The sequence below is a fragment of the Megalops cyprinoides genome, chromosome 5 (assembly GCF_013368585.1).
Source record: "Megalops cyprinoides isolate fMegCyp1 chromosome 5, fMegCyp1.pri, whole genome shotgun sequence".
Lineage (NCBI taxonomy): Eukaryota > Metazoa > Chordata > Actinopteri > Elopiformes > Megalopidae > Megalops > Megalops cyprinoides.
Window position 1 is genome coordinate 32,353,582 of NC_050587.1, and position 22,154 is coordinate 32,375,735.

The window sequence follows — 22,154 nt, forward strand, 5'->3', positions numbered from 1 at the left end:
TAATATTTACATTACTTTTCAAACATGCTCAGAACTCTCTGGTGAAACAGTGAGCTAGCTCATTGCAGCTGCGGTAACAGAGAGATATGAGTTTGTTTTCCATAACATAACTATTATCATATGTCCCAAAACCTGAAGCTTCTTGTACATGCAGTGGCCCAACACAAAGAACTGGGGGACAATATTATTCAGCTGAAAAATATTACACAGTTTTATGTTCAGTGAGAAGGACTGAACAGAGGTGAATTTGTGATGGTATGGTCAGCACTACATTATGAAGGGTGATTAAACCCAGTGTTTATTGCTGGCTACAGTACTTGTTACTGATATTATTATCAGGATTGTTTTTATTAGTAGTAGTCGGGTTTCAGGATTTGCCTGTAAGAGCTCTACTTTTTGAAAATTTCCTCTTAGCAGGTGTTTGGTTTTGCTGAGCACGTTGGGATAGAATAACAAACAAAAGCAAAGGGAAGAAATCCACTCAATGCCAGCAGAGGTGGTCAGGGGTTCACATTTCACTTTCAAGCCAAAGCTCCAACACCTGCAGTTGTCTTGAACGGACATGGTACCTGTTTTCACCTGTCTGCCTCTAACACAGACATCCTCTATTCTTTCCAGACGGTGGCTTTTGGAGGGGGAGGGGGCGGCGGGGGAGTGCAGAGGTGAAGAAATAAAGGAGATGTGGCTGCCACTTGGGTTGCTTTAATGGTCAATCAATCCAGGCACAAGGAAAGGACTTCCACAGCCGGTTGTAATCTTTTACACATACCAATTCCACCTTGTTACCTTGGATTGGAAGTTTGGTATTCACCGTGTACATCGATAAGTAGAATAATGCCTTCCTAAATGTGTATTTCCTTAGAGTAATCAACCGGTGACCGTTTGACACACTGCTGGAGATTTATGCCACCCCAACGTACACAGGGTACAGCAACAAATTTAGCAACACACAATGCAATACCGCTCAACATGTTGCGTAGTCAGGGCAATTTTCAAAGTAACAGTCGATAATGGCACTACATGAATCCCAAACGGACAATAAAGTGTCTGTATGACTGATACTAAATGGCCGAAACACCAATGTAGTTGATTACAACGCATCAGGCAACATATGTCTGCTAGAACACCAAGGACACAAGACCCGGCCTCACAATATCACACGGAACATTTCGGTTTCCAGCTGATAGTCTGTTTGCATTTCATATTGCCGTATATTTTACATAGCATTGTCTCCCCTTTTTATTGGATAGTGTGATCTATTTGCTCTCCGAGCGCCTTCATTCGGAGGACATGGGACTGCTCCATATTCACCCTCCTCTTTATTCAGCTGGATTTTCATTGGAGTCATTGAATCAAAATAGCTTGCTTAAGGGTACGACCAAATCCTCCCACCCCTCCACCCTGAATCTGAACCCACAGGTCTCAGAACAAAAAAGGCGGGGCTCCAGTCGCTACATCTCTCCACTGCCCTCTGGTGGTGGTCTTGCCTGGAACTCTCAGCCTTTTAATACCACAAGTGGAAACCTAGGAGTTAGACAACAGAGAACTATTCTCTTGCTATGCACAGAGACCACATCACACGTTAATTACCTTCGCAAGCAAGGAAATAATACCAATTGATTGAACTGCCCGTATTTATTTGATCATACAAGCTCAAAGAGCTAATAATTGAGTAAGGATTGAAAAAGGTTCATCCGATCGGTTGTTTTCAGTGGCGTCTGCTTTGACCGTGTGTCACGGCGCTCATGAGTGTGGACAGGCGGTTGGAGGGAGGGGCGGGGGTCTGCATTGAAAAGGGACAGTTTCGGTTCTTATGGACTGTCAGGGTTGGCAGCACTGACTGCTCCTCTACTCTTTTCAAACTGAAGGGAGAGAGACAGATGGGAGGGGTGCTGGGTACACACTGCAGCCCTGACTCGATTTCCTAGACAGCAGAGCCACACAGCAGACAGAGAGGGTATAGCAGGAGAACATGGGAGCAAGAGGGTGGAGGGCAATGGAACCTGAAGTAGTATGAGCAGGGGTTTCTGATTTGTGCAGATATATATATATATATATATATATATATATATATATATATATATACACACACACACAGTATACTGTTTTCCTCATTGTTCTACAATAGCACTAATAATTTGGTGTTAGCAGTTTCATATAATTTCTTTGAAACAAAATCCACTCTTCACATTACAGTGTTTTAAGTGTAAGACAAGCGCAAAGTCGATGTGTTCCCACCACTCTCCTCCCTCCGTCATTGTGTTCTGATTCACTGTGCTCACCCACCCGCTCACACTTAGAGGTGTTAAGGCCTTGCTGTTTCTGAACGCGACCGGCACGCAACGCTCACCGAGCACAGCCGGCGCGGCTCGCGGGGGAGCCCGTCCGCGCTCTCGGATCGGTCTCGTTTGCCAAGAGCACCGGCAGCCGAGGGGGACGTATCGTTTAACAAAAATCCTGAATGGAGCCCCAATAGAAGTGAGCGCAGCTTCTGAACGCACCCAGGGAGCATCGTCTTCACGTGACTTTTCCCCCCCGTTTGGGTTCCCGGACCGGATTGGCGGTAATGAGTCCCCCCCCTTTGAGATTGATGTTGTGACACCGGTTCCCAGGGGTCCCGGGGGGTCCGGCGCGGGTCACGACGGGGTGAGGCCGTGACACGACACGGCAAATTGGGAATCAATGCCCTGCATTAAAGAGGCCCTCTATTGATGGAAATAAAGTCATTTGGAGGAAATAAATTTCGTCCCTGTCAGTAATTGCACAAAGCCAATATGCAGTTCAGACCTAGAATAAACACAAAAAATAGGATGGGTGTGTGTGTGTGTGTGTGTTTGTCTGTGTGTGGAGGGACACACGGGTGGGAGGGGTTGGTACTGGGGGGGGGGGGAGGGGCGGGTAATCTGATCTTCTTGTCACTGATATAAAGACAGCACCAGATTTATGTCCCCCCTTCACGGTGGCTCTGAATGCTTGTATACTCCTCTGACATAAAGAGGACACACATTTGGCGAGTATCATGATTACAGACGACCCAGGAATACATTTATTTTGCACGAGCAGCTACTCGAGGTGCGGAGCCGGATAACTAACCTATTATATCGTTACATTACACATTACGAACTGCCAGGCCCGATGAAAGAGGCTACAAATAATCTGAATTGCAAATTTTCAGATGTTAAGTTTGACAGAACGATAACCGCGAACGCTCGCTTGGAATCTCCATTTATGTTTATTGGGGAATATTAATATCCTAAACCCCCCCCCCCCCAATGTAAGAGCGTGTCCCGCAGTTTAGTTCCAGTGACACAGAGGCAGAACTGCAGGGCTTGATGCTTTTCTGCCGGAGGAATAAAATTAACAGGGAGAAAAGAGCCACATAATGAAGGGGACTAATTACCGAGCACGCGCATTCCTCCTCTGGTGGCCCTCCATGTAGTTTCCAGTGACACGGAGAGCAGTGCCACAAGTGACACTTTTGGGCAATGACACGCTGTACTCCACGATTATTCTCTCTCTCGCCCACCCCCTCACCCTCCCCCCCCACCCCACGCCACCACCGCACCCTTTGTCAAAACCTGAGGGCTGCGAGTAATAAATTCTAGGAAACCCACCAGACTTCAAGGTATCTTAAATAATTGATTAGACAGAACATGCCAGCCGACAGCCCACTTTCCAGGCGCGAGCGCCAGGGAAATCACAATAGGAGAGCTTTATTTTTTTTTTTTTCCTTCAAGAGGACCTTCCATTGTGTGGGCATTGACAGTGGGTGTGTATGTGTGTGAATGTGACTGTATGAGTGATGTGTGCCATAAGCCTGTATTAAATCAATAAATCTTCGTATCCTTGAAATCAGTCTATGGACCACTCCATGGCTCCTCATCTATTCACTTTCACACCATTTTCCCTTCCTCTAATTGGCACTATTGTGTGTACTAAAAGAGCAACCAGAGGCACGGTAAGGTATGACATCTACCCCAAAGTTCTTTTTTTTTTTGGTTTTTGTTATGGTTATTTTTATTTTGTGCGTTTTTTTTTTCCTTTTTTGTCAGAGGGAGGGGCATCTGCATCCTCTGGAAGATTCCTTTGCTGTAACTGTGTCCAAAAACTCCAGCATAAGTCTCTACCTCCAGCCTACTCTGTTAAAATCAGCTTTGGAAAACCTCCAAGATGTGGAAATAATTTCTTTGTATCCCACAACATAAAAAATAAGCATTTATAACACGGTTTGCTTTATTTTCATGGTGTAATCATGTCTCTGATCATATTTTAAGCAGACCAGTGACAAAGCAGAGTCCAGCAGTGACTTCAAGCTTATATAGACTCGTGCCAAAACTGGTTTTCGTTCTTATAGTGAAATGCCTGTCGAAGAGCTGCCTATGGAGCAAAGAGTTAATGCACAGTTTTAAATGGAAAATACATTACATTCTTCAAGAACTTGTTAAGAAAACGTATATATAAGCCCAGAGGCTGGAACAATTTGTTACAGAAAGTCCATTTTGGCTGAAATGCATTATCGGGACCGCGAACACGATTAACGAAATATCTAGTCATTTAAGTCGGAGCGCGTATATGTCTATAGGTAGTACTGGGGCAAATAATTCAAACGCGGTGTCCGACGAGAACATTAAGGGAGGGAAAAAGCACGTAGCTGAGTGTGGGAGGAAACCATGAATCAATATATCGGACGATAATATATTTGAGGGAAGAGACAAGTGCAGAATGGTGTTACATTCGGAATCAATCAGACAGTCAGTCTCCCGTCGCTCCGGTAACGGGGATCTATTCCTCAGGGCCTCCCCCGTCGGCAGTAATGCGGGAGTGCTTTTCTCCATTACATTTCTCTTGGTGGTTGAAACACCAAGTCACGGGCCAGCTCAATTTCTGAGGCAAGCTGGGAGGTCAAACTAACCAGAGCCCTCCCAGCATAGAAATTCTGCGCATTAGAGCCACGGTTGTTTCAGGGGCCATCATGGTGAGCGTGAAGTAAACCGGGATCATTATTTGTGTGTGTGTGTGTGTGGGAGTGTGTGTCTGTGTGTGTGTGTAAATGTGTGTGTTTGAGATTTCACTGGGAAATGGTCACTGAGAAAACATCAAAATTTGTTTTCCAAACATTGCTGTTTTATTCTGATATCGTCCTTACAGGGGAATTTATCTAAGGCATGTGTTCGAAATTTTCCCAAGGACTATCTCTGCAAGCAGGCATGCAAATGAAATCATGTCTTAGTGCAGAAAAAGCACTACTGTTGTGGCTCTGTTTTCTCTGAACTCTGCGTGGGCAACCACAGTATCCAGAACCAGCTAGCCCTGCCTCAAGACGGCAACAAAGCACCATTAGGCTTTGAGAGAATCTTTAATATCTCTGCTACGTGGTATGATTCACTGTGAGGAAGTTAGGTCCTTATTTTCTTATTTTTTTGTTCTCCGGGGAGGAGGCTTTTTGTATAAGTGGTAAGATGTGCATTAATCCAGTATGAAGCATACCGTTTTCACGACACTGTCCCTTTAAGCTGTAGGGGTATCATTATATGTAATGACGTTCAGTTTAGTGCTCTTGCCCCAGTGTGCAGTTAGCGGAGTGTGGATTGACAGCCTAGATGCTGGTTGCATGTATACGACCAGCCGTCCAGAAAGATTGTAACACACTCAGCATGTGTGAACGGTTTTATCTCCGGTGATGTAAGTCTGAGCTGGAGCCATGGGGGCTCATAAAAGAGGAAGTGGTTGTATAGACAAACTCTGTGCTGGACCTCGTTATTCTACCTCTACAGGGCCAGCAAGCCATCCACATGCTGAGAAAAGTATGTTCTAAGTACACACTATTTGTCCTCAGAGTTCTCCTATGGAAGACTCCTATATGTCTTCATCAGAATCCAATGACAAAAAAGTAGCCTGAGATTCTCTTTTGTGGATAAGTCAGTGCTCCAATCCAACTCTTGGTGTTTGGTTTAAGAGAAATGCTGTTACTGTGGGTATTTGTGTGTGTGTGTGTGTGTGTGCATGTGTATGCAAGTCTGTGAGCGTGTAAGCATATTTGGCTTTGTGTTTGTGAATGTGGGTGCGCTTACATGGGTGTTTTCTGTGTGTGTGTGTGTGTGTGTGTGTGCATGCATGTATATGTGTGTGCTTGTCTGTTCATGTGGGTATGTGTGTCTTGCTTGTGCTTGCTGTATGTGTTTGCTTGTGCTGGTATGCATGTGCGCACATACATGTGTATATGTGTTGTGCATGTTAGCAGACAGGAGCTCATGCATTGTGAATGCCAGTTGGAGTTAATGAAACCAACAAGCCATGTTTTCCTTGGCAGTCAATACCAATAGAGCACACACAGATATTGGGTGTCTGTTTCTGTCTCCGAGGCTTGTCTTTTATTGAGAATAACAATGTAACATTTGGCACGGGTGATTCAACATGTCTTCATTCCCTCCTTTGTCTACCATTGGCATGTGAGTTTCCTTTCATTTTCAACAGACGCGTTTATCACTTTGACAAATTAATGCTTTTGTTACAGGTTTTTGTTTGGTACACTTAAACCGGGTTCAGCCAATAAATAAAACACAAACGGGTTTCTGAACAGGCAATGCCGACGAGAGACACGTTATCTCTGTCCGTTTTGCTCTCTCTACTCTTTTCCTTCCTCTCACTTTCTCCCTCCGTCCTTCTTCGTCTGTCTGAGAAAAGAAGATTTCTGTTAATCCACTGGGGGTTTCTCCACATTCTGCTGTAATTACATTCTCTCTCTCTCTCTCTCTGCCTCTCTCCCCCCCTTCTCTCTTTCTGTGCCCTATCCAGTGTACCCCTCCTCCCCTCCCCTCTCTGTGTCAACACAGCATTGCTCCATGATACTTCAGGCAAAGGGACTCACTTCAATATGGAACCCTTTCATTACGATCCCGTCACTGCCCTGTCCTGTTCCAATAAAGCCGTAAGAGATAAGAGACTTTTATTATTCCGGCGGCCCCCGTTTCCCCACGGACCTCAGAGCGCTCCCTCACTATCGGCCTCAAAAGCCTCATTCAAAAAAAAAAAAAGGCAGAGAGAGAGAGAGAGAGAGAGAAAGAGAGTGGGGGTGAAAGAAAAAAAAATCAGCCGCTGCGATGCATTTTTTTCCTAATGAATGAAGTGCCAACGCTCGGCGTGTGTCTCTCTGACTCCTTGCTCCGGTCCTGTAATTCTTATCCTTTTCGTTTTCCAATCTCCGCGGGACAGCAAGCCAGCGCAAAATGCATCCGCGTGATAACCGCAAACAGAACGGACATCTCTCTTGTTTATTCCTTTTGAAATCCAATACGTTGTCTGGGATGGAAATTGATAATAAAGTGGAAATTCAGACGAGCTTATCGCGCACAGTCAGTTAAAAGGAGTTTTTTTTTTTTTTCTTTTGGTGCCGCTTTGTTGGTTGGCGTCTGTTGTGTGCACTCAGTACTTGAGGATAATGGCTTCAGACAATGCATTATATTCAACTGATTGTTCCCACCATCGCCCCCATTCAATCTAGCCGCAATGCCCTTTGTCCGCGAATTTGAGTAATAAATTGAAGCACGTGTTTTTGTTTTTTTTGATACCCAGACAGCAGTGTGTTCCACAATAGCTGAAATTAATAAACCGAGCGTAATGCTTGCTTAAATTTGCTGCCGAAGTTAAGGGCAAATGACTGTGCGAGCACCACAGATTCAAAAGAGGCCTTGGTGATCCTGTTCAGCATCTCCAATTCTACAGTGATATATTGGCAAATTGGAGGAAATTAAGAAGTGTATCCAGACTAGCCATACAAGCAATTCTTAATTCAGTATTACCTTATCAGAATTAGCTGGTGCAACACAAAACAGACATACCAAGGACTGAAAATAACTATATTGTATTTGCTAATGTGTAAAATATTGTCACTATTTGACTATTCAGGGATATAGATGTCACAGTCAAAGGTTTGGATATTCTCATTTTTCCATCCAGGTGGCTGAGCATACTGGCTTCTGATTAAGTCCAAGTCCTCCTGACCATTATGGTTATCGTTGCCATCGTCACAGAAGAGTAATGTACCATATTTATCACCAACATACTGAATCTTGGAGCAACTGTAATAATTTCTTCTAAAATTAATATTTTTTACATTGCCAAAATTACCTCTGCATTTTTACTTTCTATTTCTGTCTTAGTGTTGGATTTCATTGTAAATCCATAACAATATCTTCAGAAGATAAGGAAATCATGTAAATTTTACAAATACAAAATATTGTTACTCTGACAAGATGCAGTCACACATACATTAATATTCTTTCTTTTTTCTTTCTGTACACTTTTTAATGTTACTTTTCATGTCTGTATAAATTATGCTTTAACGGCTTGTGTTTATAGCCACCATAAACTTCTCAGACTCAAGTTCCCACAATCCATTGCAGTGGGGGGGTCACCACAGAGGTCACAGTGTGAACAGATGCAATATACCAGTGAAAAGTTTCAGAACATACCAGCGTGATAGGGGCACAGATGAGGTGAGACTTCAGCTGCTGAAAGCTGATTGGGCGCTGGGCCCCCTGTAACTATAGCAGGTAGTCAATCCAACCCACATCAAAGAGCCAGATCAGAATGTGCAGGGCCATATGGGAAGGAAATGGCAGGGGCCAGCAAGGGGTGATTGGAGAGATGAGGGTTTGAAGATAAACCATAAAAAAAAAATCCATTTGGCGATTTCAGGATGGTACTGATGAATGAGATCACGGATGATATCTGTAGTACACAGATACAAGCACACATACGGACAAAGATGTTGCTTTTCTCAAATAAGAAAGGTTTGAAAATGGATGAGACAGGGTGATTTTGCATCGCCAGACATTCTGATCCAAGCAATACAGGAAGTACAGGACACTCTGACAACTCACAGATTTGTGATCCATGGTTCTGTTTACTCATGTAATATTTCTGCTGAAAATGTATTCTTTTTATGCGGGAACAAAGCTCCTGTTCCTACACACACACACACACACACACACACACACACACACAGAGCTGGTGAGGTACAGCAGAGCACAGCATTTATATGGTTTCCATTTGTTGGAATCTCTGGAATGCATTTCACACTAAATGGCGAGAGTCTCTCCTGTTTAGAGGAGAAAGAAACAAACATTGTCAGGAGAGTATTGACAGGGCCGAGATTTACGGATGATGAACAAATCGCTTTAATAAGTGAAGACTTAGAGGTCCAGCTAAATAAGAACACCCAAACTGAGGCCTAAGAATCCAATATTTATGGTAAGCTTCAAGAGGAATGACAATGTACAGTGAGCAGACCAATGCACTGGAAAGGTTACTCAGTGCTTAGGTCTCGGAATATTAATGATGGTACAAGACAAGTCTACATCTGAAGAAAAATCTTTCACAACAAATAATACCCAAGGTTAAAAATGCCACTCTGCCTTGAGGACACTAAGGCCAAATCACTGATCACAAGAAAATTAATTCATTATTAAATTCATTAATCAAAGATCACAAGCAAATTCATTAATTAAAGTCTCCCCAAAATCAGGGCCAGCTGTCATAAAGTTGAGGAAGAGTGTACCAAATGAGGACTGATTTGTAAGGATTTACATGGGTGCTCATTTAACCATGTCATCACTTTCAATCACTTGGCTAAGGCTTCCAGAGTGAGTCAAATGGTAACATTCTAAACAAATTCTACATTCAAACATCGCCTTACTTACATTTATTGTATTTACAAACCTCTATATCTATTCCCTTTTGCATCGTTATATAGCTTACTATACTGCATTAGTGTGTAATGATGATAACCCCTGACTTGATGCCTTAGACCTTTTTTACGAGTGGTGGGTTGGTAGTTTAAGGGGTGGGGTTTGTCTAAGGGATCCATAGTTAACATGTAACAAGATGCAGGCACGCAGTCAGAAAGCATTTGCTGCACCACAGTCATAATGTAATTACATAAGTCATTCTCCTAATATTAACTCAACAGCAAACATGAGAAATGACGGACAGTCTGATGTATAGCAGCGGCGGTGGAGCAGTGGCGGCTGCATGTGAACGCTGGGGAGAAAAACACGCTGTGATCCATGGGCGGGTTCGGCACCGCGCACCCGTAGTTTACACATAATAGTCTACCCTATTAATTAGCCTGTTTGCTGACAGACCTGGGTTGTTAGGTGGCAGATCATAAATAATAATTTATGCCGATGTTTCTCAGGACCGCGTCACAAAGACTGCAGCAAAAGTGTGGAGGGCACATTAGAGACTGCAGCTGTTCCAGAAATGACATAACGCATGAGCTTTTCACAGAAAAAAAAAAAAAAAAACCTAGAGAGGGTGGGGGCAGAGACAGGAGGGGTGGTTAGAGGGAGAGTTGAGAGAGGGATGGAGAGAGAGAGAGAGAGAGAGCGAGGGGGGGGGTACAAAGGAGGAAAAAAAATGACACGTATTAACAGGAAAGAGGAGAGGAAATAATCAAAGCGAGGAAAAGTGTATTGTAATGTGTATTACCTGCTGTCTAATCGATACCTAACTGACCATTAGATCTGAAGGTGCATGCCTAACTGGGGGCTGTAATTGAAGCGAGCTGAAAGCTGGCACTGCTAGAACAGCTTTAATTGGTGTGCCAGCGGATTAATGACAAATTGCAGAGCGATTTTCATAGACAGCTGTATGTTACAAAAGCAAATAGTACATTCTCTCCATCAATTCCGTCCCTACCTTTATAAAGATTAAGATCATTCGATACAGTTCTCAATGGAAACATTTGTTAGTCTAAATTGAGAATGCTAATCACAAGATGGAATGGCATCCAGATATTAACTCCCTGTGCAAAGAATCCAGCCACACAAAGTCCTCCTCTGTTGTGTATCTATACACTATATACAGCTACCATACAGCAAAGAGTGTCTTCGTCATTCTAGTACCTCTACTTTGAATATTTAAATGGTAACACATCAGTACAATCCTTACGAGTTGGCTGATGAAAAAATGCCATGATTTGCATGAAGATGGTTCATTTTCAAGTATCTACTGACATTTTTCCAGCGAATCATCAGGGGATGTCCTGGACGAAATCAATGGCACACATTTACATATATTAGTAACACAGTGGGCCATGTGGTGATTGCAGCTTCCATTCCACCTCTGAGCTGTTGTAGTCAGGAACAACAGTGTGAGCAACCGCACATTTGACATGGCTAAATAAGCATTTCACTAGCAAATCCTTGATTTGCTGTTACATTTTTGTTTTACACTATTCCCGAAGGAACTTTTTGATGCACATAGATTGATATTTTCTACAATCTGTTTTCAGAGGATAACAGAAGGGTCTTCCCTGGTGACCCATGATCCTTTAGGGCCAGGGTGGGAGGCTCTAAGCAGCACGCGTTCTCCAGATGTCAGGTTCTAACCGGATGCATTCTCACATGTTCACTGTGCTCTCATTGACAATGCAGGGTGCGGCGTGCCTTCCTTGACCTCAACGATTGTGCAAAAAGAGTGGATGATAGTCCGAAAAAGTGGATGAATCGGTTTTCATGAATTCCAGTCAGAGAGGCCAAGACAGCTTATAAAGCTTATAAGGTTGAGGATTAATGCATCTTCTCTGACTTTGGTTTACTCACTGTAAACCTGGCCCAGGCTGTGCAAGCCTCATCATGAGGTTTGTAGAATAAAATGGGCACAAAAGAGGAAAAAACATCCAGAACAATAATAATAATAATAATAATAATAATAATAATAATGTTATTATTATGCTTATATTCATTACTGATATGACATGCTTACTGATATCCTTATAGTATGCCTATATTCATTACTTATATTCAATACTGATTTAAGTTAATCCTGAGTATACTGAATCTATATAAGCACTCAACACTTGCAATAATGACCACACATATCACGTGCAACACTCCCTTTCAGGTTTCAAACAAGCAGGGAAAAAGGTGACCTCCTGAGTGCATGAAAAAGGCACACGGCTTCAGGCAATGCTGAAATAATGCAATCGCTGATCACTAAGGGGGCCTTCTGTACTGGGAAAGAATAGACGGCACACTCTGAAACAATGAATCAGAGATTGCAATTAGCGGCGGTGGCATTGTACATGCAAATGCCATCGGTGCCCAGCCGTGGACCTGGGGGGCTGGACGGTGTCTTGTTTTTTGTCACACCTCGGCTCTTTATAAGCCAATTAATCCAATTAGTTCTTTCATTAGTTGAAAAATCCTTGTCTGATTGGAACAAAAATCACATCTCGTCCTTCCTTTTGAAATACACTGGAGATATAAAGTTGCCTATTAAACCAGCTATAGTGTGGCCCTGTAAGACCAGAGCTCATCACCCCTTTCATAAAGAATACAGGCAAAGTATTACATTATCTTAATTTGAAATGCTACTGTTTTTGGTCTCGTCTTTCCTCCTAACGTTGGCAGCTGTGGTGCGAAGCTTCTTTGTAGTTGTCTAGTTTTGAGTCAGCGGGGGGACCTTCAAAGAGGATTTGACTAACCTCTGTACGGAGGCTTTACAGAGAGAATGAATTCATTAAAAAGACCTTCTAATAGATTTCTGGAGTTCTCCGAGGATTCCTCAAAATGCCCCTCTAATTTTCAGAGTGTGCATTATCCGTACGTGCTGAAAAAGATTAAAGAGATTGTACAATTCCCAACGTTTCCGAGGACTTCCAAAGGAAATCAAGCAAGTTATAACCCTGAGATATGATGTGCTCGTTTGAACACACCCCCAGCATGTCTCACACCACACACCTCCACGCTACTCTGTTTAAACTAAACATGTACAGAAAAACAAAGCAGAGAGCGCACTTTAAACTCACCTCTTCTGTTGATTTCTACTAAAACAGAAAAAATATTTCGCTTGAAGAGAAAGTTCATATTCTCCTTCTCTCTCCACTTTCCTCCCTCTCCCCCGTCTCTTTCCCTCTGGGCCAGACTCAATCCACAGTCTGCTATAAAGCTTACAAATAAATTTACGCAAGTGAAGTACGCCATATGTTTTCCATTCATGAAGAACAGTTGGTCGGTTGGTACCAGTGTCTGCCCAACTCTTGAGTTTGTGCAAGTTTTGAATAAAGGAAGTAACAGTTAAATCTGCTTCCCCAATTTAAGGGCAAGGGATATCACTATTAGATTGAATCTAGGTCCTGTCTCATTTCTTCTCCCCTTTTCTCTCTCTGTCTCTCTCCCATTTGCTATTTAGTCTAAGCGGCATCCTTCTTGTGGAAAGCCCCTGTACAGATTTAATCGGCTCTGCACCTTTTCACTCGCTTCCTGCCCAAGTGGAGAGAATACGAGGGAAGGCTTCGGACAAGAGGAAACATATTCATTTAATTTATTACTTTTGTGCAACCCATGGCACATGCCTGGCTAAGCCGTTCAGTGGCATTTATGATGGATAAAATTAAATTACAGAGGGACACCGCCACACACACTGTCCCACACCACTGGTATATTTATACATCAGCAGCTTTTTAAAAATGCTTTTTTATTCCTGTGATGATTTGCTGTCTCTTCTGTCTGCACCCCCATCTCCCCCACTTACACCTACATGGAACACCACAGACACAGCCATTCACACTTTGCTATCATGACCATTATTACAGCATTATTATTGATGTTATTACATTATTTTTTGCTAAGCAAATGGCTTCAACCAATGCAAGAATACTACGTTGACATATTCATTTCACACAGCTAGGTATTTAGATATGTTGCTGAAGCAAATCAGTGGCTTGTCCATGGATACAATGGCACTACCCCCCCTCCCCGTAAATACAAACTGAAACATTAAAGCCACAAATCCAGTTCCTTTGGCATTGCACCAGAATCCCCAAATCCTGCACCTTCACAAACACACACACACACACACACACTCCAATTCCAAATTCTAATAAGATGCTGTAGGGGAAGACCGTCACTCACCTTTTGACACTCCAACCAATGGACCAATGTAATCAGGGATCAGCTTTATTTTGACAACTTCACTTCGGATGCTTTGGGCCTAAAATGTAATGCAATTGAGTGACACTAAAAGAATGGGGATAAATGAAGTCTGGGCCTCTGCAAATCAGGCCAAATTGTAGACCTGGCAAGGGTGGCAGCTTTGATCTTTATCAGAGGGTTTCTGCCCCAGAGGGAATCTGTCTTCCACACGTGGCACGGGGTCAACCATTTTACTTCTTCAGATAATTGTTTTTAAGAAGTGTTGAGAGGGCATATCAGATCTAGTGTGGTGCTACATAACATTACCCTTGTATGAGAAACTCAACACAGAAGTATCTCCCAGAGGATTTTTAAATAAAATCTGTTTGAGAGAATGCACCATGCACATCCATCTATCTATGCATACAGATATCTATCTACAGATAACTTCACAGTTCAATCAGTTGCCATGGTAATGGCATTTGCATGTGAAAAATCAAATGCATTTTAAAATATAAGAATCACAGCATGTTGCAAGCACAGACACTTTTACTACTTATATGTAATATGTATTATGAATATGTCTTATTAATAATAGATAGTACAGTTTGTTGCAGAATGGCATATTCTATAGATGTTACACTATATATGTACAATGCTGTAATGACAATTGTTTTATTTTGTGCTCTTGCCTTAGTTATGCTACAGTTTTGATTTACATACATTGATATGTCGACATCTATTGCACTTTCAAAAAGGAAACCTGTAGTCATCATTTTCTAAGCAAAATCCGAGCCATAGAATAACAATAGGGCACTATAAAGCCACGACATGCAACTAACACATGCAACAGCTGTTGAAACTCTTGCTACACAAATATAAAAGATTTTAAAGAGAAGGATGGCACCGGTGATGAGTGTTACGACAGCAGTGACGATTGCGGCGACGGCGATAACGACGGTGCCGAGACGAGGAGCGGCGTCGAGCGTCCGCGCTGGCGAGACTCCGGCCTGATTGATGAGACCCCATCCCGCCGCCTCCGCGCCGGCGCTTCCTCGCCCCGCCAAGTGGCAGCTGTGTCCGCTCCCTCCAGCTGCTGCCGCTGGCCGCCAAGCCGCCTCTCCGCCTCGCCGCCGCGAGCCTCCAAATCTGCTGAGTAACCGCAGTCCTTGTGCCCCCCCTTCCTGAGGGGAGGAAAAATTAGGAGGTGGGGGGGTGGTGGTGGTGGTGATGGGGGGGGGTTGCTGACGTTGCTGGGCTCCCAGGACTTGCCCGTAAATGAACTCATTTTTCATCCTGCCTCCCCTGTTAATGACTGGCACTTTCTTCACGCCGCGCTCACCCTCCGAAGAGCAGACGGAGTGACAGAACCCCATTCATCTCCACCTGACGGCAGCCGGGGGCCCGCGAGCCCTGCAGACGGACGGACAGACGGCGGGGGGCACCGGCCCCGCACACACCCCCGCCCTGGGAGGGGAGGGGGGGCGATAGGAGGGGTCACGGCTGCGCAACCCGAGGTCTGTCCTTACCTTCCGTCTCATTATCACAGGTCTCCAATCGGTGCTTACTCCTCACCCAGGTTCAGGGCTGAGCCTTTTTCTTTTTTTGCCCAATCAGACTTTGCCCTTAATTAAAGCGGTCAAATGAGGCAGTGCCTCTGCTACACGCACCACCACACAGAACCTTGGTATCATTACCGCGTTTTCAGTCTAACAGTACGTCTTCATTTGGTGTGGGCCAGCAGTGTGGAGGAGGGTATATTTAAAATGGTTAAAGACATGCGGGTTAAAGACAGAATGCTAAAACAGCGGTCTTGCTGAAGTCATAATGAAAAGAACGAGAACCGACAACAGATAAATTTCTGAACCTTCGCTGATTTCAGATAGCATCCAATTAACGTTATTTTCTAGGCATACCCATGACCACGCCCCTTTTTTCCAGTGGAGGCAACACATTCCAATATTCCAAGAGTATTTTCCTCTGAGAGAAACTGATTAAAAATTCAAATGTATGATAAAAACAAACATCTTCCCCTGTCAACGCAAAACTTAATTGCACCGCCTGTAGCTTCCCACCATTATATTACATCTCGGTACAATGATGAATCGCTGCGATAAAACAATGTTATTATGAAATAACAGTAACTTGGGTCATAGTTGTGGGCATTAGAGGAAAAAAACGATGTTGTGCTTTAATTTAAGAGCTATATTAATTAAGACAAATCACTGCTATTTGTTTTTTCTTTCACATAGTACCAGTCTATGCAGTCTCCTCCTCGAGATGCAATATTTGTCCAAAGTGCTGCATTTGTATTTTTCCTCCAATTATGTTTTATAGGCACTTATTATATCAATTCTGGCAACCCTCCTGTAATGGCAGTAAAAAGGTTATAATACACTTCTGTCTGAATAACAAAGAAATGAACAACAACCACCAGAATTCTATTTGACATCAAGCAGCGAAATACAAGGCAAAGGACATTTTTTATTGCCTTTTGTTCACTTAAAGTCCTGTCTGTTTGCGAGGCAGTCGTCCTGACATAGCAGGCTACAGAATAGTGCTTACGGGACGCAATCAGTAATCCAACAAAGGCAACATCACCAAAAATGTCAAATGGTTGGAAATGATTGCACTCTTTGTGACTGCATCAATGTGTCCTGATTAATAATTACATATTCACTTTGTGCACTTCACCCCCCTCCACCCCCAGCCCACCTTACCCGCCATTACCAAGGTCAGCACTTTGGTTTTTGCCATCCATCTCCATACCATAGTACACTGCCACATTTTACTGTCTGAGAAAAATGAGGGTGGGAGGGGGGTAATATCATGCATTTTTATCTTATGAGAAAAAAAAAAAAAAACATTATTCATCTTTACTTAAGGATTAGCTTGTAATGAGCCACATCTCAGATTCGTAAAAATTAACCTACTTTAATTTCAGCTGTTTTATTAATGAGAGAAAGAAAAATGTTTAACTGTTAAATTTCTCTGCGCGCTCAGAGGAGAAACCTGGGAAGGATATTGAGTAAGGGAGCTTTCACCAGGTCCTGCAGCAGATGGAAACATCACAAAGAGACACTCGGCTATGAAGCAACACCTGGTGGCAGTGGAATTTGCATTGCCACATCTGTGGCCATCAGGAAAAAAAGGCAATCCAGAGAGCTTCTTCATTAAGATGGAATTGCTGGCACGGGGACCAGCATAAATGACACAAACAGAACCATTGGAAGAGAATGCTTGGGGAAGGTATGGCAGCAGAAAGGAGATTTTAAACGTACATCTGCAGGAGAGTGAAGTGATATTGCTTCACATAGGTTAATGTATGTATATTTTAATGCTAAGATGTTTTAAATGATGTCTCAGAGCTCACAGATGTGACATTACCAAAAGAATCTTGAAAGTTTAGAATATTCAGGCTTATCATAAAAGAAACCAAGTATGTTTCTTAAAAGAAGAAGAATCTGTAATATATATGATCGGTTCTCATACTATACCTGTGTGTAGGAGTTAACCAGTTTTTGGAGGTCTCCCTCCCCAGATATGTTTACATTCATTCCTATATTCACATATTTGAATCTAGCCTTAATAGCAGGTATTCATCTGAGCCCAAAAAAGTTTGGATTGTGAGGTATTATTGATCCTAAAAATATACTGATGACAGATGACAGGTGTACATTTCCAGGTTGACCTATTTTAATAACAATGCTGTTTCAGGACAGGGAAAAACTATGACAGTTAGACATTTTTCCCACTATAACAAATAACATTTTTTGCCAATGTTAAAAGCCAAAACAACCATTTCAGGAGCACAGTTCATATAAAAGAACCACCACAGTTAATTGGACCTACAATCTATTGCCTCAGCCTTGGGTTACTTTAGTCTAACCCAAAGCAATCGGATAAAAAGAGGTTAACCTATGTATATACTGGTCACAGTTTAGCTCCTGTCAATATTAAATCCGTATTTGGCATCCCATTGAAAAAAGGTGTCTCCAAATATACTGCCACTGCATATTGTATCATGCAATTCTAAGCTTTTCCTGAAGACATTTGCTCCTGGTCTTCCAATAAGCTCTAGATAAAACTCACCTAAAGTAACTGACATTTTGCAGTCCCCGTGGAAAGGAAGTTGGCAGTTTAATAAGTACTGAGTTTGTTTGTTTATTTGTTTTCCTCAATAATATGAAAAGACAATGTTTGACAGACAGTGCAACCAATCTCAAATGTGAGGAAAAATATATATATGAGAATGCAGCAAGATTAGATAAAAGCTCTTTGCTTTCAACAAACACACCCACGCATTCTTTGAAAAAAAAAATGACTGCATGATTTCAGAATGGAAAAAAAACAGCACAACATTGTGGTATCTTTCTACAAGAGCTGCTAAAGGGGTTGGTTGGTTTTGCCTTCGAAACAAGTAAACATGTTGACATATTGTTTTATTCTTTCATCCTACACTGATCTCATGTGTGATAAGTGAGAAAGGTCAGATTCAATAACCTAAAGCCAAGCTCTTATCTCAATATCCTACTGATAGACTAAGGCCACTGTTCAATCTACTGTAATGGCTGTGGGCTTCGTCTGTGTCTTTGAGTGGTAAGTTAAAGCAAGTTTTACATTTATTTTCTTTTTTTTTCTCCAAGCAAAGGCAAAAGTCCATTGGGGTTGGAATGAATAGAGCTCCAAGGCCCAAATTCAGTCCAATTGCAATGCAGTAATGTAACTTCTATTATCACGTGTTGATTATTTTTATGCCAATTCTGAATTCACATTCATGAAAGAAATGAAAAAATGTGTGAGTAATGATAAAATGGAACTTTTGTTTTTCAGAGTTAGGAACACATTGCTCAGACTGGATCAAGGCGGTAGGCGCTAGGCACTTCTGCAAAGGGAGGTTTGGAGCAGGAAAAGAGAGAGCTGCCCAAGAGTGCGGTCTGCATCCAGCCACACTGGAGAAAGCAGCAAGCCGGCCCACCACACTACCGGCGTTTGTGAGGCTGCCAAAGAGGAGGTCTGAAATTATGCTGAAATTATGCTGAGTACCAACAGCAGGCAAAGGCAACAACAGTGTCACTTTTTATTGAAGGGGATAGCTGTTAGATTTAATATCAAATTATTTAACTGGCATACTTCTCACTGCCAGAGATGTCGCCCAGGCTCTTGGACACAAAAGAAAAAGGGGAAGTGTATTATAACTATTTTCAATAGTCTTCTTCCTTTGTATATGATCATAGCTACTATGTATCTATTTTGCGCATGCATTTACCTGGGATTATTACAGAAGTTACCTCTAGAGGACAGTGAAGAGAACCAATTCTTGAGCCTAAGCAGAACCCTGCAGCCCGAGACATCGCAACTTCCAGTCCAGGATGTATCATTAACTGCCTAGCAATGGGAGTCATAGCTGTAGAGAAGTCGCTTCATTCCACCAGGGTAGGGTGGGTTATGTCAGTTAGGGTCCCCCCACTGCACTGCTCATTAGCTTCCTTTAGCAACTGTTGCCTATGAGTTGCTCAGATCACTTCATTGAGTGATGCACATATTTTCTATTCAACGATCGCTCACCTGTGGTGCACTGTGGGTATTGTGTGAAAAATAGGCATGGTTTGCATGCATGTAGATCAGAGGATTGGATTTGTCACACAGTGGTCTCCAGCACGAGTGTAGAGGATTTTTCAGTGGGGTGAGCCTCATGCAGAACTGACAAATTCTGTCAGAAATCAAGGTGAAAAAGGAGCAAAGGTTTTAAAAATGAACAAATGCTCTGTGGTTACAGGAATAGCTTCAATTCACAAATACAAGCTACTGTAACACAACGCAGCAACATGAAGTATGAGCAGATGCAGAGTAGAGAGTGCAGAGTAGAAAATACAATTTACAGGCAAGTTCAACAAATACAACAAAAACATTACTTCACATTCATACTTCATCTATATATACTACTATAGGGCTGGCCAACCCTCTCCCAGAGAGCCACTTCTCCTGCATGTTTTAGATCTCTCTCTGCTCCAACACAGCTGATTCAAATGATCAACTCGTTATGAACTCCTGAAGCTGCTGAATAACAAACTGATCATTTGAATCAGCTGTGTTGGAGCAGGGAGAGATCTAAAACTGCAGGACAAGTGGCTCTCCAGGAGAGGGTTGGCCACCCCTGTACTACTATATGTGTGACATCTCCAAACCAATCTGTCAGTTTATTCTAAACAGTGATACTTAAGAGGTACAGTCATAAATCAACAGATTCAAGACACGTCCATGTACTGTGGACCCAGGGGCAGTCAAATTAGGTGTGTGTCTTTAAAGGTGAGAAGCAGCTGTTCTGACAGCGATGGATATATGCTTCCACCACTAGGGGGCCAGGGCTGAGAATGAGCAGGCCTTCACCTTGTACACTCAGAATGGAGACACAGACAGACAACAAGCAGAAAGATGGAAAGACGATGCACTAAGAAAGTGAGGGACAGTGTCCCTAAATCCATGGTACACTAGCACCAGGATTTTGAATGTCTGGAATGTCTAAATTTGGTAGCCAGTGTGCTTGGAAGTGTTTGAGGAGAAGCTGGAGCAGACAGCCAGGATCTGAACCAGTCTGAGCAGCCAACAGCATTGGCAACAGTGGTGGTCTTCCAGGAGAGAACTACAGTTGTCCACTGAGGAGAGAACCAGGCCCTGGACCAGCTTTGTGGAGTAGACGGAGTGAGAGGGGGTCGATTTTTTTGGATGCTTGCCGTGAAGAGGTGCCAGGTGTGTATCTGCACCTCAATGGGAGACAGCAAGTGCCTTGTCAGGAGGAACTCTGGCGTTCTGATGGTCTTGGAAGGGGTCAAGATGGTGCTGTGCAGGGAGATTGTAAGGTCCCGGTCCAGCAAGGACTTACCTGGGACATACACCACTGGGGTTGGCAGGAGCACATTGAGATCTGCAAGGAGAGGAGAAAGCAAATGCAGCTTCAGCGCAGCTTACTATGATGTAATAAACAAATGCAGGCCAGTTTCAGAGCCATTGCAGAGGCAGAATTCTAAAGTACAACCCCCACCCACCCCACCCCCTTGTCTTCCCTTCCCTTTCCTTTTTCTGATCTTTGTCTTATTTGCAAAATAATGAATGCCTCCAACGAGTCCGCCAGTACACAGCACCTTCATGACGGAGGTCTCGCAGCGTACGTTAGCATTAAACCCCCACCACCACCACCCCCCCCCTACCTTACCCGGCAACCTACTCCCACACCAGGCAGTTGGACTGCGGCGAGTCAGAAGTCATTACACCCGCTATTAACTCGCGCTCAGCCTCATTAACCATGCAAATTGAGGAGGGACGATGACGGGGGGCGGGGGGGAGCAAAAAAAAAAAAAAAAAAAGCCTGACAAAATGGCCCCGCGCCTCGGAACAAAAGTAATAATAATAAGAATGTTACCAGCCATAACATTGACGCGCTGACATTTGAAGCTTCACGGGGTCATCGGTAAGGTGGTTGTTTTGTTTCGCTTTCTCCTTCGCCCCCCCCCCCCCCCCCAATCCAACCCGCCCCCCACCCCGATAACGCCACTGTTTCTCCACTCTTAATAATGCATGGATGACTTTTCTGCTGCGTCTGGATCCCTCTCCCCGTATTGACTGGAGGGCAGCCGTTGATTCCTCCCAGTCTCTGCCATTATAAGCAATATGCCATGCTAAATACCACGTGTGGTTTATGCGACAAAACACGCGCGTCTTTAGATCACGGGTCAGTGGGAAATACAGTCACATGTAGTCACATATTCAATCTGAGAAAATCCAATTTAAACAAATTACTGACTGAGATTGGGCAGGGGGCCGGGTGGTGGTGGTGGTTAGGAGGGGGAGGGGGTGGGAGTCTACAGCGCTTTGCCTTTAACTTTGAATAACAAATATAAGTGAGTGTTCAATATTTTTTAATAATCCTACACAGCATCGCGCATTCGGGGCAGGGGTGAGGCTGACATTAATGATGCTGTGGAGTAATCTTAAAATAAAGCACCTGCTTTAGATGTGTGCTTAGGCCCGAGGAGAGGAATAGAGTGCAGTGCGTTCAGACTGAATCTGGGCTATAATGTGATAAACCGCTGGCCTTTACTCACATTATGAAGCATGGAGTGTACCGCGCTGGAAAACCCAGGGGGGAGCAGGAGAGTATCTGCACAGCCCAGTATTCTTTTTCACATTCTGCATGTCTCCCCCCCAAACCCACCCCACTTCCCATCTGTCTGTCAA